Source organism: Cyanistes caeruleus, chromosome 10 (genome assembly GCF_971803275.1).
Source record: "Cyanistes caeruleus chromosome 10, bCyaCae1.hap1.1, whole genome shotgun sequence".
Lineage (NCBI taxonomy): Eukaryota > Metazoa > Chordata > Aves > Passeriformes > Paridae > Cyanistes > Cyanistes caeruleus.
Genome location: NC_141710.1, coordinates 6,641,783 through 6,659,842, shown reverse-complemented (window position 1 = coordinate 6,659,842; position 18,060 = coordinate 6,641,783). Strand labels below are relative to the sequence as shown.

Here is an 18,060-nt window from a genome sequence, read left to right as displayed (position 1 = left end):
CTGAACGCTGCCCTCGCAGCCCCATTCGTTCTGGAGGGGCTCCGGCATTGATGTGGCACCGTCCGTGCTGGCAGCGAGTCATTTTCATTTCTTTGTGCCTCGGACTTGGAGTGTAGACTGCTACAGGGTGGAAAGTGTCCTATATAGAGAGATGGCCAGCTACCACTTCAGCTGCTGGTTTGATGCTGGCTACAGCCCTTCGGTGCTTAAGTCATACCTGATATTTTCACAGTGCTCTGTTTGCCTTCCGGTGACAGAAGCAATCCCTGATAAGATATCTCCACGCTGCAAAAGAGCTTATCAGGAGGAAAAAAAAGCAGTCCTAGAGAGTTGATGCTTGTGGCTGAAACTGGCCTGACTTGTGCAGTGTATCTCGAAGGATGCTACATTTTTAATGTTGTTTCTGTAACTAAAGCAGCCCGTCAGGGACATGAATATCAAATTGCTGTTAGATTATTTGGTGCTGCTGACAGAGAAATGCCAGATAATGTACATTCTGCTAACAACAAGCGGAAGTTTTATATCTGGCCTTAGTCATGTAAGTCTGGTTTCCTTGGTAGCTGATGTGCCTCGGTGTCTTGCTGCTGACTCCCGATGTCCTTGGATGACCGTCCTGTGCTTCAGTGACCCTGCCAGGGCTGAAGGGAGACTCGGTACTTCCCTGCATCACCAGGAGGAGAAAACTTCCCAGCTCCGTGCCTTCCTGGCCCTCACGTGGGTGTTGCTCTGGAAGCACACACTGGTGCTGCTGGGCTCCGAGAGCCCTGTGTTCACTCCCAGCCCATCGGCCTGTTTGTCTTTGCAAATGTCACTGCAGCCAGCCCTGAAGCACCCGGCTTCCTGCTCAACAGGCTCTGGAGCTCGGGACTAAGAAAGCAGAGCCACCTTTTTGCAAGGAGCTTTTCAGACTTGTGGGACTTCTGGGGTTTTTTGGGTTTTTTTTTTTTGTTGTTGTTTTGTTTTTTGAGGGGTCTGTTTGGGGGGTTTTTTGTTTGTTTTTTTCATGTTGGGCTATTTTTTCTTTTGGTCTGGGTTTTTTTAAGAGAAGCATAAAGTCCCCATGAGAAGTACTAATTGGATATCTTGTTTATTGAAAGAACCAAAACTTCTGATTTTTGGTTTGACCAAATTACAGTCATTTTTATGACTCGTGTTTATGCAGCATAGGAACACAACATTCTGAATGATGTGACATCACTCCTATGACTCCACAAGCAACAAGTCATTAACTTGTCAGGCTTCATTGTTGCTGGGCAAACTTTTATAATGGATTTTCCATGTACCAAGAAAATTCAAGGCAGCTATTTTTGTCTCCTCTTCCTTCACAATCACTGTTTTCCCCTCTTCTGTATATAGGACATTGACCTCTTTTTATGGAGAAGGAAAGTAATTTTCACAGTGGCACTCAATGCCATGTCACAGGACTCCATGTGATGGTTATTTTGCATTGGCTTCTTTTAATTGAGACAGCTGGAGAGTTTTCTTATGAGGAGCTGGTTTGCTTACATGTTTGTGACAGCAATTGAGGAAGAAGGCACTACATGATTTTCTGAGGTATTATTGTTAAAAATCCTTGGCTAAAGTGATTAGCAAGATCATGCTAGATACTCAACTGTCCCATCCTGGTAATTCTTCATGGCCAAGAAAAGTAAGGTAGAAAGAGGGATGCCTTATTCAAATTCTCTAAGCTATGCTGTGTTTTAGCTGTCTGCTCTCTTCAGTCTGCTTGGCTGCTCACTACTGCTGCACTGACATCCTCTGCTCAATTCTTTTTGTGCTGGGGCAGCTTCAGTGTACACTTGAGGCTCTCACATTGGTAAATCCCAGGTTGAATAACGGTAATGCAGAGTGGCCTTGATACTCACATCTATTTCCTGCATCAGTTAGTGAGGAGAAATGCACTGTTCTTAATAGAATATCCATGTAATGGAAATCTAAATGTATTTTCTTCTTAGCAGGTTTCCCAGGACAGAGGATGGATGTAAATATTGCTGTAGTTTGTAAATCCTTTCTGAAGACTGAGGTGATGATCAGTCGATGGTAGAGAGGAATGGAGGCTGGTACTGCTGGGTGTCCACCCTCCTGGCACTGTCCAGGAAGCAAAGCTGGGCTTGTGGCTCCAGGGATGAAGGGCTTCATAGGGGCGGATGGATGGATGGATGCAGTCCATCTGAGCTATGTCAATGTAGTATGCACCTTCAGGCTAGTGGAGATGCAGACCACACATCTTGTCCTGGTAACTTTAAGTATTTGTTAAGCCAGAATAGATCCATTTTCTGTGATGAAGGTGTTGGTTAAACCTGCCCACTGAACAGGTAACCAGTTTTTGAAATCAAAACTCTCTGTAGTATGGATAAACATTTTCTTATAATTTTGGAAGTTGGTGTTGGACTGACTGGAAATGAATCAGTGCTGTGGAGTGAAACTTGCCAGACCAGATAGCTGTCTCACCCATGGTATTTTTAATGGGGTTGTGTACATGTTGGTGAATCTGTGTCACTCTCTGCAGCACACACAGCCTTCAGGGGTGACTTTAGGCTGTCTTTGCAACATGTTCTGTTAGCTGACATAGGTTGTGCTGTAGGTTAAGATGTTAATGCATCAGGTGCTTCCTGGAAGAGCAGTTCATGTCTTCTGACTTCTTTAACTTCAGTCAGCTGAGGCTTAGGTTGTTTGTGGGGGTTGGCTGGTTGCTTTTTGCCTTGAAAAGGTGTGTGTGCATCACTACCATTGGTGTACTGCCAATATAGTGGAGAGTGCTGCTCCAGAAGGGCTGAATGCAGCTTCACTGATAAGTAACTTTCCCAAAGAACAGCAAATGTCTGTTATTCTGTTAGTGTCCAAGCTGCTTGAAGCCAGCAGTGTAGTGTGCTTGACCTGTGCTGCCTCAAGAGTTAAAGTATCTGGAATCCTGCTTTCAGGTGATGTTTGCAATGATGTCAGGAAATGCCTTTTCCTCAGCTACTTTAGACTGGATGGTGATAAAGTTAAAAGTTAGTTTTGGTTTGGTTCTTTATGTTTGGAAAGCTGGCAGTATACTCAGTAGCATTCACAGCCTGTCAGGGAAAAATTCCTGAAGAGATTTAAGTGTGGCTCCAGTGGCCTTGGTGGCAGAGTGGAAAAATGCATAAAGGAGAGCTAGAAAATGTGGGTTATGTTTTTTGGAAGCAGTCGTGGTTAAGGGAGATCAGTGCTCACAGGGTGCCATGCCTTGGGGCTAAGGACTGCCATTTGACTGGCAGTAATTGATTAAAACTTGATGGCTCTATTTTGGCTGCCTCTGCTCTATTAAAGGCTGGCCCAACAAGAGTGCTGGGCAGAGCTCAACATTTTCCTTCCTTTGGTTCTTTTTCCCTCAGAAATGAAGTAGTGTTAAGTATTAGCCTGTTGAAATGCACGTGTGTGTGTGTTTGTATTTTTTAGGGGGGATCTTTTTTAAGTGGATGTCACCTTTGCCTCACAGGCCAATGTGGTGCAGCATTTAATTTCTGTAGCAGTTGAAATGCAGAAATTTTACATAATTTGCTGTGGTTAGGCCGTAGCAAAGAAGCATGTGAGGAGAATTTATATATATTTCCATCCTTAGTAAGAGGTGAGGTGCCTGGACTTAAACATGGGTGCTCTGTGACGTAAATCTGTTCATGCTGAAGTAATTTGAATTTAGACCAATGCTGAGCAGTATTCTGTATAATTTTTTGCTTCCCTGTGCTTATTTTGTGTATCTTTGGATTGAACGTTGTGGGGTAATCCTGCTCATGCCTAGTGTCAGATGACAAGTTTTATTGTGTTGCATTGCAGAGTGTGGTGACTTAGCAACTTTATCTTTGAGGATTTGTCAGAGGCTGAAGGGACAAGTAAGCTTTGATGTGCAGCGTGAAGTGCAGCAATGTAGGAAATCCATCTTGGAGCTGATTGCCAGCTAATTCTTTCAGAGCTGTACAGGCAACTCTTCAGATGAGTTTGCTTTCTTGTTTTTAAACATGCATTTCCAAAAGGTTGTTCTTGTGCTGCCTTTCTCATCCTCACCTATTGCTGAAGTCGGGTGTGCTCTTGTCTGCTGTTGCGCCATTCTGCGGTAACAACTAAGGAAAATTTTACCAAGAGATTTTGAGAAAGGGAAAAGATTGGTTGTATTTACAGTGTCTTATCAGAAGAGTGAAGATTTGCTTCCAGCAGAAATGGGTCCATGCTCTGGGAGCAAACCATGTTCCAGACTGCAGGAGCTCATCTCCTGAAGCCTCCCCTTGTTGGGATTGGGAGCTGCTGAGGGAATTCCCTGCGGAAGGGCTGGACAGCCTGGGACTCCTTTGTCCTGAGGCAGCAGAGGCACTGCTGACAGCTGTTCTGTTTCTATTCTATGTTCTATATTCTGTTTCTAGTCTATTTCTTCAGTAGTTCTTCTGCTGGCACCTGAGTGTGGCCCAGCACTTTGTGAGAGGGGGAAGTGAAGCTGGTACCTAGAGACTGTTCGAGCTCCTTCTACACCTCACAGCAGCAGCCTCATGGAGCATTTGTTAAAAAGGGTATCTTGAATGTTCAGAAATCAACATATTTAGAATTGCTTTTTTAAGGAGCATTAATCATGCAAGAGCACTTGTATAGCTTTAGGCATGGAAAAAGGTGTGATTTTTCAAATCTCATGAAAGGTTTAGGTATTTAATTATCATTTCATTTAACTCCTTCTCCTCTATTTCGTCTTCAAATGAATGCAGAAACAAATTACCTCCAGCAGAAGGATACCTTTTTTCATTAGATATTGGAGGCCATAATTTTAAAAAAGAGCCACATTGCACAATTTATATCAATACTACATTTCATACTGAGGGTGTGCTGTCCACAGAAATCCCAAAGTGGTAATTGTAGGCATAGTGTTGAGCTGTGTGTTGGTTCTTTGTTTTTCTATAAGAATATTCTAAACAACAGTTTAGCTCTGGAAAGATGAAAATGGCTTGGAAGAAAGTTAGCTGTTGTCTTTGAACACTGAATTAAACCTCAAAAATGATGATCTTATTTCCTAATTAAACTATTTCATGATAGAAGCCACACAAAATTAAGCAATAAATTCACAGTGTTGTCAACAAGGATTTTATTACTTCACATGTGAGAAAATGCCGTGACAGTCAAATCTGTATATACAGCCAAAGCAATAGTTGGTTTAAGTGGTAAAGGGAATTTTGAGCTTTAACTACTTTTTGATTTACTAGTGAAATCATAAACAGTTTCTTGTTTTGAGAATGACTTTAAGGTAGCTGGGCCACACTCAGTAATCTGGGCACAAGTACTGGTACTTTTGAAAGTTTGTTTTCCCAGTGTTTTAGACTCCATTTTCAGAATAAGCTCTGCTGTTATTTGCTTTTGACAGCAGAATCATTGCAGTGGTGTAAAGTGAGTGGTTGCTTTAAAATAAAGTTTTCATGTTAATTTGTTTATACTTGTATTCCTTGCTCAATGGTGTAATTGCATATTATTTTGTAGTGTCTCCTGTATTTTACTTAATTTATGTGAATTGTTTCCTCAAGTTACAAATAATCCCAAAATCCAGTGTAGCTGACCTGGGGATTTAAGAGTTAAAATTGAAACCTAGTCCTTATGTTGTTGTTTGGCATTTTCTGGCTGAGACACTTTCTTGAGTTTTAAAAAAAAAAGCCCATTAAAATTTACTACATCATTAGTTTGATTATCTTGAAAGTTAATCCTAATTTAACATGTAAAAAGGTGTACTTGTAGATATTTCAAATTTGTGTAACATCTGTGCATGGGGAATTGAGTATCTGTGCCTCATGCCTTATCACTAGTCAGCTTGGATTTAAACTGAGGATCTGAGAATGTGATCGGAGCACATGCTGAACTCTTTCAGAGACTTAGGGTATTTTGAGGCTCCAGCTAGTTCACTTGGGCCATTACTTTGTTCTTTGCCTAGAAAAGGAGCAGCAGTGGTGCACCTCTGGGCATGTGCTAAATCTAATAATAAACTAAATTCTGACCTTTGATATTTTCATCCCCTGCTTGAGCCAAGTCCCTGTCTATGGAGCACATTTTGGGAGTCTGACCCTGCAAGGAGGTTCAGGTGCATTGTCCTCTTGCTTTCAAAAATTAAGATGCAGCAAAAAAGAAATCAAATCAAAATAGTTTTCCTTGTTGTTGAAAACTATTGTCAGGCATGTCAGAGACGACAGAAGTTGTTTGAACTAAAGATGTGGCACATCAAAGTCCATAAAAGACAGGAACGTTGTTATCCCAACCTCATTTTACTGTGTTGCTGCGTATTAGTATTACTTCAGGTTTGTTCCAGCACCTAACTATCCCTGCACTTCAGCATCATCAGCTTCTGATGCTGTTAACATCTGGGTAACACTTGCTCTGATATTCTCACTTCTAAGTGTACTGGTCATTCACTAAATATTTATAGAGTCCTTTGGTTTTGATGTTGCAAGATAAAAAGGGTGGGTTTTCTGTCATCTTTTGTATTCAAAGGCAAATAATACATTGAAACTGGTGATTATTTAAAATATTATCACATAAAGAAGTTCCTTTGTGCTTTGGTCAGTGCTGATGTAACTGTTTCCAGTAGTCTAGCAAACCTTACACAGAGTTCACTTCTGGCTTGTTTAGACTAAGATTCAGTGTTGTAAGATCATCTACCAAAGATGTGAGAATGTGCTCAGGAAGGATTTGTTTCAACATGTGCAGTATCTTATCCTTTGAGTTTAAATAGAACAAGATGTATTAAACAAGTATGAGCATGACACCTGGAATATGTCCTTGTTTTTAAATATTTCAGCATTCATATTAGCGTTATTTGAAACAAAGTGTGTGGGTGGAGAGAAGGAAGAGATGCTCACCTGTGAGATCTCTTGTTAGCAATGTACTGAAGTGTGGACAGGGAAAGAGAGGAACATTCAAAATGAGGCTTTGAAGGTGATGGAGAAAAATATGATTTATTCATCAAAAGGACTAAGGCTAAGTATTTGTCAAGATTTAAAAAATGAAACAGGGAGTGAAAATAGACCTCACAGGCAGGGTGCATGAAGGGAACCATCATGAATTGCTGCAAGGTCCTTCTCCTGCGATGCTCAAACTCCTCTGAGGAGTCAGCAGTGAGGTGGTAACAGAACTTCCTTCACCTCAGTAAGCTGCAGTGGGATGGGAGGAAGTGCATGAGGCTGCTGCCTTAAGGTCATGTCTAGGGATACAGTGGGCTTTCAGTTTATAATAATTGGGTTTTTTTTCCAGTGAGTCACCTTCAGCATTGATAATTGGCTTGAATTTCCTGCTTTTAGACCCAGTAACAAGAATCAATAGTTTGTTTTCACTTGAATACACCTCTGTCTAGCAATGGCCAATAATAGTGCAAGGGAAGAAAAAATCCCTATGTTTTAGGTCATGACAGTTTGACTGCTGGAAAAAGACACCAAAGGGAAATTCAAAGTGAAATGTCTCAGCACTCTGGGGATGTGAGAGAGTGACTGATGAGCTTGCTTTTACTGCTTTACTCTATCCACATCCTGCTAATAGAGGACATGGCAGCAGGAAGTCTTTGGGAATCCAGAAGCCAACCCCCTCCCTTTACTCCCTTTATTTTTAGACTTTTTTTCCCCCTGTGGTAAAATCTTTGGAACCTGGGTGAGCAGTGCCCAGGGTTAGACAGAAGTGTGACTCAGTAGTGCCTGCTGCCTGGTGTGCAGTCATTCATTCACTCACCCTGTAGCTGGAGGCTGGGGATGTAATCCCAGTGTGTGTACTTCTGACATCATGTTGTCTTTCTACATGGATGAAGATAGTGAATTGATGCAGAACTGTTTTTCTTTTTATTTAACTGTTGGAAGAAGTGGGAAAAGCATTGGCTAAACCTGGCATCTAAATTTAGATGCCTAAATTAGCAATGCAGGAAGCAGTAGTGTAGCAAACAGCTCAGTTCCTCCGGAGCACTGCTGGCTGGCAGGATAGAAAATCTGGGCATTTAACAGATACAGGCAACTCTTCACACCTCCTGGGAAAAATGTGTGTGGGATGCTTCCTCTGGATAATCCTTAAGCCAAGGCTAAACTGGCAGTTTAACTTTCGTCAGAATTCCCAGTGAAAGGGTTTTCACAAGGGATTTTTTACTTGTAATTTTTTTTTTTTGTCTGAATATTTGCTTACAGTGGAGTTTGCTTCCACAGCTGTTCTGCATTTGGTTTCTGTAGTGGTAAGGAATGTGGTGTGCTGAAATCAAAGCTGAGCCTAATAGTCTATTGTAGAAATAGGATTGTAAGGAAAAATTCAAGCAATTTCTTTATTACAGCAAAGATGTGTGGGTTGATGGTCTTGGTAGAATAAAGTTCAGTCTCATGGTACAAGAAGAAATTTCATTACATGTAATAATTAGCTTTTGAAATAAAGAGGCTTATCTTTCATTTTAATCACCCTGCCTTAATACCAGGGAAGAAAACCCATTGTTTTATATGAGTCCCAACTCTGTTCTCAGTGCTTGCTAAAATTACATTTTAATTGAATTTTATATTTATGGGACTGATACTTAAAACTTGTCATTCTTGTGGGTTCTTACCTGTTTCACCCTATATATTAACCAGCTGTGTTTTTAAAGACTAAGCTTCTGTCTTGCTTGTCTTGCCAAAAAAGAAAAAATTCCACAAACTATGCCTTGTGAGGAGAATTATTGCTTCTATTGGTCATTTTTAATATTCAGCCACATTTCTTATTAACACAAAGCATTGTATATATATGCTTCATATCCAGGATGTGAATAGCTTGTAAATAAATTACAAAAGTAGGTTTAAATTCATTAGTACTTAGCAAAACTAATGGATGGTAATCAGTGTAATGGCTGATGATAGATTGTGCTGTGCCAGCAGGGGAACTGGCTCCCAGAAGAAGGAACACCAGCTCAGGAATGACTAGAGACTGGCTGGTGAACGTGTTCTTCTGCAGATGCTTTTTTAATTCCTTCAATTAACTTGATTAAGCAGCTTAGCTTAAGTAAGCAGAATTTGTGACTTGGAAGTTCTCCCATGTAGTATTTTCCCATTGCCTTGGGAATTAATTCCTTTAATATTGTGTCTGTGCAAAGCAGGCAGCTGTGCTCGCTCCTGTGTCTTGCACAGACACAGGATGGTGTGTGCTTAGTATGAGGGGCACACACAGGGGTGGTGTTTCCCTCTCTGCAGTTGGTTCTTGGCAGAAGTCATAAATCACAGTGATTTCTGCACAGTGCAATTGAATGGAGCCTGAATATCTTATTTTTTTATTGGTGTTGGAGGTTCTCTCCTGCTTAGGTCAGTCTGAATCCTCCACCAGGAGAGAGGAGCACACTCTTCTCTGTGCCCTGTGGTTCCCAAGCAAGGGGATTGCATTTCCTAGTTGCACCATCGGTGTTCCTCCCAGGTGCATACTCTTTCCTACCTGATGTTTTATCTTCACAGCATGTGTCATTAAGGAACAGGGAAAGGGATGTTAAACAGGGAATCAGATGGTAGCACAGAGTTCTTGTCCTTCTGTCTGCTTTCCTTGAAGGCATCCCCTCCCTTTCTAGCAAGGATGGTGGTTATGTTACAGTATCCTATATTTTTCAGAGCACAAAAAAGTGGCCTCAGCTGGAACCAGTTTCTTCTGTCCTACAGATCTTTGTGGTACTGGGGAACCCACCCATCAGTAACTACTGCAGCACAAACAGGATTGACTGCTGAGTATTGTGGCAGCCCAGAGCTTTGCGAGGCTCAGCTCTTGTGTTTGCAGCTACTGGCTCAAGAAATTGTTTTCCAAATTGTGAGCCATTCATTCTGGTCCCAGCTTGCAGTTTTTTGTATAAATATAAGTTATTTCTGCAGTATCAGAAGTTGCAGTGTCTTATACAAATTGTCATTAAATCCATGCAGTAATTTCAGAAATTTAGATCTGTGTTTACAGGTGGGGTTTTTTGCCTTAGGAGAATTTCAGAGAGGAGCCTGATGCTACATATACTTTTTCTACTCCCTTTGATTATGCTGTGTTAATAAGATGATAATGTATTCTGATAATTGCTCATGAGTCTGCTACCTAATGAAAGGTCAGGGTTGAGTGTGCTTCCATACGCTTTGCTTTCTAGCAGTGCCAGGTGGGGAGGTAAATATCTTACAAGGATGCTAAAACATGGGTAAAATTTTAAGCTGAAATTGGCTTCCGAGTATTAAGGAAACTGACAAGAAAAGGAGGGGAAGGGATGAAAAGGAAAGGGAAACTAGAAAGACTGGGATTGTAATAAAAAGCCATTTGCCATGGATGTGATGAATATATGTGGGGCAATTAAAAATACTTTTGTTTTCCATTCCTTCCATCACTGTGGAGGAAGGCCTCTGTTCATGAGATTTTTCAGGTGGTTAGAAGTGTTAATAGACTTCTGGGTCCTAACGCTCTGTTAAAATTTCATACGGAGTAAAGTACTTTCTTCAAACTTGCCTCTATTTTGATCTTTTGAGTGTGAATTGTGACAGAGTTCATGCTAAATATGAAAATGCACAACTGCTCCTATGATTCTTGTAGCAATTTCTGTGTCCACACAGCACTTCAGGGAACAGTTTATCTGTTCAAAGAATGGTTGGAATTTAACCCCCCTCAGATTTCCAGTATCCTTAGATTTTTTATTTTTTTTTTCCTTAACCTGTTGGCCAAAAGGCTTGCTTTCCTCCTCTGAAACTATTTGTAGTGTTTTGCAGTATCCCACATGGTTTTATATTCAAAGTGGTGTGGTTTGTATGTCTTACGAGTCTTTTGCAGCAGTAAATGATAGTTTGTTTGATGAATGCAGGCTTGCATTTAGGCTCAAGTGAACATCTCGGTTAGTTCAAATGGTTCTGGAAGGATCTTTGTATAAATCTACTTCATTTTTATGCTACTGGTGTTGCTCTTGAGGATGTAGTAAACAAAAACAAGTTTAGTTCCGATGACGTTGAAAAAAGAATAATTTTCCCAGTATTCATTCAAGAATGCAGGTCATACTGAGTGAGTGATAGTTTTTATAACTCAGTGGGAAGATTTTCCTGGATGTAGTCCTTTACTTTTAAAGGTATTTCTAAATGTTACTTTTATTCTTTATTATGCTGGAAATCAAGATGATCTGTATATCCCAATACAATCTAGAGTTTTGTTTTTCCAGAATTAAAAACTCCACGCAGTTTGTTTTCAATATTTTCCACCTGTTGCTGAAGCTCAACTTGTAATTACTGATGTGCTTTCTCTTTGTCTAAAGTACTGCCGATCCAAATTTAGACTGAACACTTTTTTCTCCAGGGTAGAGCAGGTCCCTGCCTGAGTTATTGGAGAATCAGAGTCTAGCAGATTTAGATCACGTCTGGAAGATTGTCTGCAATCATATCAAGTATGGGGGGCGGTATGTATGTGCAAAGTTTAATTGGAATATGCTATTTTTTTAATTTTAATATCATTTCTGCAAGGCTTCCAGAACACAACGTTACTTGTTTTATTTCAGCAGCAGTACACCTAAAGATTAAGTGCTAGTGTATTTTTGCAAATAAAACTTGCAATGCTGGTAGATTTCTTCCAAATAACTGTTAATCTTTTTTTTCTCCCCTTTCATCCAATGCAATAAAGAAGGAAATACAGTTAGTAATTAATTGCTACAAATAAAATGCTGCTTAAAAGAAAATTCCATGCAGAAGACTGCTTAGTAGGGGGAACTAGAGTGTAAAGTTATTTTGAGAAATACAGGTCTTGTGTTTAAGCTTATAGATCACATTTTGTGTTGAGTTGTCCTGTAGGCAGGCACAAAGCTGATTTATTTTTATCCATACCTCTATTAGGAAGTCTAGTGAGGGCTTTTTAAAGTACTTTCCTGTGGTCAAAAATACCAGGAATTGTTGGCACTTGCAGCATGAATTTCTCTGAGGATGTACATTGTTAGGTCAGTAGTAGAGAGACATAAATGCTACTCCAAGTAGCAACTTCTTTCACCATGGCTTTTCCTAGCTGGAGGCCCTCTCTGATTTTAACACTGCCAAGTCTGGTACAGTTCTTCTCCACAGAGCAGTATTGATTTGAAAAAGCAGCCTTTCTGCTTAATCTGGCTCTAGGACAATGAAAGAGCCAGAACAAAAATTGCATTCCACACAGCCGGCAGGACTTCACTGAGGGCAAACTGTACTTGGCAAATTTGGTGAGATTATGGCATTGGTGAATCAGGGAAAAGCAACTGATATAATCTACCTGGATTTATGCAAAGCATCTAACACTGTCCCACAGGACATCTTTGTTTTCAAACTGGAGAGACATGGATTTGATGAAATAATCACTCAGTGCATAAGGAGCTGGCTAGAACAGGATGCCCAGAGATTTTGTGGATGCCCCATCCCTGGAAGTGTTCAAGGCCAGGTTGGATGGGGCTTTGAACAACCTGGTCTGAGGACAGGTGTCCCTGACCATGGCAGGGAGATTGGAACTAAATCTTAAAATCACAGAATATCCTCAGTTGGAAGGAGACCCAGCAGGAACATGAAGCCCAGCTCTTGGCCTTGCGCAGGACACTCCAAAGAGTTACAGCATGTGTCTGAGAGCATTGACCGAATGCTTTTTCTACAGGCTTGGTGCTTGTGGCCTTCCCTGGAGAGCCTGTTCTAGTGCCCAACCACCCTCTGGGTGGAAAATATTTTCCTGATATCAAACCTAAACCTCCCATTACTCAGCTTTATGCTGTAACCCAAGTCCTGATGTCCCTTCCAAACCAAAACCATTCTATGATTCACCACTGTGAGACCCGCTCTGGGCTCTCACCAAGGTGTCTTCAGCAGTCAGATTTTTGATATGGGGACATAACTGTCTATGAATCTTTAACTCCTTAAAGCCCTGTGCCTTTTCCCAGCCTCTCCTGCATTACCAAGTGCCCTATTTCCTTAATCTTCTAAATTAATAAAAAACAGACACAAAAATACTACTTTGCTAAAATGGGGAAGCTTTTATAAGCATGAGAAAAATCAATTTTGTTGCTTAGAGCTTAGGCAATTTATTTCTACGATATTACTTTCTCCATCATCTCCACTTGTCTGTGCAATTGTTCTCTAGTGACAGATGGGCTTTAGCAGTGGCTGGTGTTTGAAACAGATGAAATTCATTGCTGTTGCTTAAAAAATGTGGGGTTTTGCAAAACCTTTATTTGTTTAACAGGAAGTTGTTTTGTATTTTTGCCAGCACTCCAAAGAAACTTGGTTCATTGCCTCACCTGGGAAACACAGAATCATCTGTGCAAGCTGATTTTGTCATGATGTTTCCTTAACATATGTGAAGTGTGTTTACTTAATTTCTGTTGTTTAAAAGAAGGAACTGTGGGACTGATGAAGCATTGCTTCCTGGTTTTGTGTCTCGTGGCTGACTTGACATGAAATCTTCAGGACACTTTGCCTGCAGTTACAGCTTTGATGTGAGCTCGTTCTCATCAGGGTTTCTTGGCAAGATGTGGCCTGGCAGCCCAGGCTGGTGTTCCATGTGCTCACTTCCGGGATGTCTGTCCTGTAGGAACCTATTCTTGAGCCTGCTGCTGCTCTGTCAGATTTGGCTGAGGGTGGCTATTGACTGAAGTAGCTGAGGGGGAAGGATTAGGAGGGATGCAGATGGTGTGATTGTGTAAGTCTATTTTCCTATTAAACAAAATACGCTTTTGTTCAGCATCAAACTTTGCTCTCATGCATTCATCTCCTGCATGTTTGTGCAAGAACAATGGCTGGGTTCCCTCCAGCCTTGCCCTCCCCCTCTCACTGTGCAGCTCTGAGCAGGGAGAATGGGCCTGACCCCTGTGGGCATTTGTGTCCACCCGTGGTTTGCCCAAGACAGCCTTTTGGGGCATCTCTTCTGTGTCAGTCTGTTCAGTTCACAGGGGGAAGAATATCTTCAGCTCTTGTCTGCTATGTTTGGCCAGAAGCACGGTATTTTTGTGTCACTGGACTTCTGCAGCACTGCTGGAAGTATTAAGGTCATCAGGTCACATCAGGAACTGCCTCTGATGGGCTGCTTCAGCTGAGCACATCTCACAGGTACTGTCTGTACACTGCTGCTTCAATCCAAATGGGAACTAAACAAAGTAAGACTTGGATACAAAAGATGATTACAAAAGTATCCTGGTCATTCCAGAAGCATTGCAGATTTTAAGCTGTTAGTGAATGTCTTTTTATAAATGGTACTGAGGCAAGGCCAAATGTATAGACAGGCGCTGTGAGAGTGGAGCCATCTCTTGAGGAGTCTGGCAAATCTACAGTAGCCTTGTGATGTTGTAGAGGTCCACAGAGCTGCTACAAGTGAGTGTTCTTCCTTATCCCCATCCTCACCATGGTACTACCCCTAGAAAACCAGTTGCAGACCAAGGCTCTTTTAGGATTTATGAAGACTCACCAAGCTTGGACGATCAAAGACTGAAGCTTGAGCTGAGGGGCCAAATTTTCACTCCCATGTGATATTACAGTTTGTGCAGTTGCAGTAAAGTTCTGGTGAACAATTCTGCCAAGCCAGAGGAGCTCTCATCTGTCTGATTGTCACTTTCTACCAACTGCAGGCCTTCCCTCAGTCTGCTCAGGGATCATCTCTGGCACATTCCCTGGGATTTGCAACTGGCTAGACTGAGGAATGATGCTTTCAAGAAGTATTTCTCTCATTTATGGTTTTTTAACTCGTTTCATTTTAAAGGCCAACTGGCTCCACTACACATTACAGCAAAAGGAGATGCAGTAAAAGAAAGGCAATGGGAATGTATTCAGCAACACTTTGAGGCCATCACTTAATGGATGTTCTGATTTTGAAACTGAAGCTGTAGGGCTATTGATCCTCTACAAAGCTGCAGAGGTAAAATGTAAAATGAATTGTCTAAAAAGAAAAGGGTTAGGCTGGTGAAAAGTAATAATGACTGGTGAAAAGCTGCAAAATCAAAATTTAATTATTCCTTTGGCTTTAAATCTCACGTGTGTGACACCTATTGGTGTTACTTACTTGGTGAAGCATGGTGAATAGAAATATTAAATGGCAAATTATCCTGTAAAATGCAAAGTAGAGGTGAAAACATAATTTTCAATTTAGTATTAAGCCTTTTTCATGTGTTAATTTGCTCTTTTAATATAACCCTGACACTTGAATATTAAAAATGGTCACACCCACTGTTTGGGAAAAACAGGAAGATATTCACTGTGACAGAAGGGTGGCTGAAGAGTGAAAGATGAATGATTTTGAAGAGAGAGGAAGATGTAAGCAGAAGCTCATGCCTGCTGAATTCGGACATGAAGTTCAGCTGTGCCCCTTAGGGCAGCCTGAAGTGACTGTGGAAATTTGCTCCATGGTTTGGACTGCTGCCTAAATAAATGGTTCTGCCTTTGAGATTTTATTTTTTTTCTCTCTCTCTTTCCTTTTGCCAGAGCAAGTATTAGCATAACTGTCTGATATTCTAGATCACAGGGCTTATTCATCTGAAAATAACCTGGAAAAATAAAACACTAAATTTTACTCACTTTAGTTTTCTGAGGCAGACCAATTTCGAGGCCATTTGAATGCAGGTGGCTGAAGACAAAAGGGGAGAATGACTAGGAAGGGGTGGTAGAAAGGCTGCAGCAGCTTGAACACCTGTACCCTTATTAATTGCGGGATCATATGGGTATTCCTGTTATATACCCTGGAAAGAAAAGTGCTGTTTCTTTTCAGGAACTTTAGAACTGAAATATTGTTAGTTTTAAAAGTACTTGAATAGTAAAAAAATTTTTGTTGTATTGTGTTACTATATTTGTTTTTCAAATTGCATTGCTGTATTCTGAGAAGTGATTACACAGAAAAACTGTTTACGGACTTGAAGTATTTTCAGTTCATGTTTCTTCAGAATAGAAATGTCTTCATCTAAAACCAACTTTCAGCATGAAAGGGGAGAATTACAGAAACATATGCAGAGAGAGGAAGGCATAAAACCATGCTAAAACCTCAAGTCAGCTCCATTCCAAAATACAGTAGATGGAAGTATTTAAAAATATACATTCCACTGTATTCATTACTGCTCAGGATTCTTTCTGCATTCTTCATCATATGACTAAACTGCTTTTAAGTCAGATGGTACAGATGGTATGGTATTTCAGATTATTCTAATTCCAAGCAGCTAAATGCACAGTCTTTTTTTTAATAACAAGCTTTTCCTGAATTTTGAAACAATTACCTTTTTGTAACATTACAAAACAAGTTACTCTTTACAGAGGAATGTAGTTGGGATTTTCAGGATTTGCATTCCTTTCAGGAATCGAAGAAGTCATGACTTACTGCTGTGTTCATCCCACATATTAAATGTCACTTGCTAAGTGTGCATGCAGCATCAGATTTTGTCTGTAGCGCAGGATGGCTTAGAATAGCCAAGCATTTTTGTCTGGTTGCGTTGTTATTGCATATTCCCAGTTTGACAAAGGAGGCCAGCATTGTTGATTTACTGCCCATTTTGAACAATGTTGGATACCAGGATCTATAGTTGAATCCAAGCTACCCAGTCTTTTTAAGTGCCAAAAATGTGCTTAATTCATTATCACCCTCAAAACAGTGTTGTCATGGTTATGTAGCTGTTTGCACACTGGGAACAAAGTTGATAGACGCTGGGCCTTGTGCCTTTGCATTGTCTGGGTGGGGGTAAAAGTCCTTGTCCTTGAACATATAAAAACCCTTTTCATCGATTTGCCCAGCACGACATCTATCATGTGTTTTCCTTCTTCCTATTCCTTCTGTAGGGACTTTGGGACTGGAGTTACATACAGAGTGTTCAGACACTGTGTCTGTTCTGTTCAGGCATCTGGGGAAGGAGCAGTTTTGGTGCCCACAAAGGAGTGGCCTTGGTTCAGAGCCTCCTGCTGCCTCTCTTGGCACTCAGGAGTCCTTGCTGGCTGGTGACAAAGCCCACGTTGGCAGGGGAGGTGGCACTGGGGTCTGGCTACAGGAAGAAAAAAAAGGAATGAGGGCCAATAGCGGAAAGAGTGAGAACTGCTCTGTAGACATTGGCAATGCTGTTGGGTAGAGGCATCTCCTTCCCTGCTTTTTCTGATGGCCTCTTTCACTGGTCAGTGCCATTAGCAGGGCCTCACCTTCTGCTTCTCACTCTTTGGGTAAGTGTTATTTTAGGGGGATTAACCTGAGGCTTAGTGTGTTCCTAATGTAGTTTTGAATTGAGTTTGTGTTATTTCTTATGCATGTTTGCCAAGCTCCCTGCATGTCTAGCTTGTGATCCAGTGGGAAATACAGCTATGAATGCTGAAAGCTGTCTTTGCTGAAAGCGTGTTTCTTTTATCAGTTGTGTTCTACTGATGCCAGCATACCAAACTTAAGAAATGCACCCTATTTAATTACAGCAAAGTGATGTCCCAGCAAGCCTTTCTGTAGTAATTGGTGGTTTTATTGTGAATAATTTCCCAAAATATTTTAGCAGTCTGAATGAAGACGCTGCTAAGTGACACTGACACACTTTTCCGGTTTGGAGTTGTATTGTTCCTGTACAGTACATTTACTCTAATCATTGTAGCCTGACAAAGCTTGGCATGAATTGGAAACTGTGACACAGAAATTACTTAGACTGCAAAGTCTAACACTCCTCTCACACAGGGGTAAGTGGTGAAATTTAGTCTTAGTTACTAACCAGTGTAATGGAGAGGTCATATATTAAGCCAGTTTGAAATATTTTATTGTTTTTTAACTCCTGTAGTGGTTTGAAATTACTGGAAGAGCAAAGATTTGGGAAAACCATCAAAGCAAAGCTATACAGTGGAAGTTAATGTTCTTTCTATTTCTGAATATTTATGTATCTGGTGAGAAGATTTAGGCAAGGAAATCTAAGTTTCTCTACCAGGTGAAAGACTGCAAAAAGAGCAGTCAAATGACACTGGTTTTGACAAGTTTTTATTAAATCAGGAGACGGTAAGAAGGTTTTATAACCAAATATTTCTGTAAATGGGTTGAACACTAATGAGTCTGACAGGAATAATCTTTTGTCCCTAACCCACAGCTTTTTGGTAATGCTGTGTATTCATCCAGTGCTGCAGGCAGGAAGCCGGTCTGGGGTACCTTTGCCAGATGAATTGT

At 40.9% G+C, this 18,060-nt stretch overlaps 1 protein-coding gene across 4 annotated transcripts in view; it reads left to right on the top strand.

Moving 5' to 3' along the window:
- The window catches only part of SPSB4 (splA/ryanodine receptor domain and SOCS box containing 4), a 140,750-nt gene that overhangs the window by 64,857 nt on the left and 57,833 nt on the right, over positions 1–18,060 (top strand). The window contains exon 1 of one of the 4 annotated variants that reach the window (XM_086843868.1): positions 2,656–2,795. The exons of the other annotated variants lie outside the window; for them this stretch is intronic. The gene's annotated coding sequence lies outside the window, so the exon portion shown is untranslated. Of the gene's footprint in view, positions 1–2,655; positions 2,796–18,060 lie in introns of those variants that run through there. 4 annotated transcript variants of the gene reach the window in all.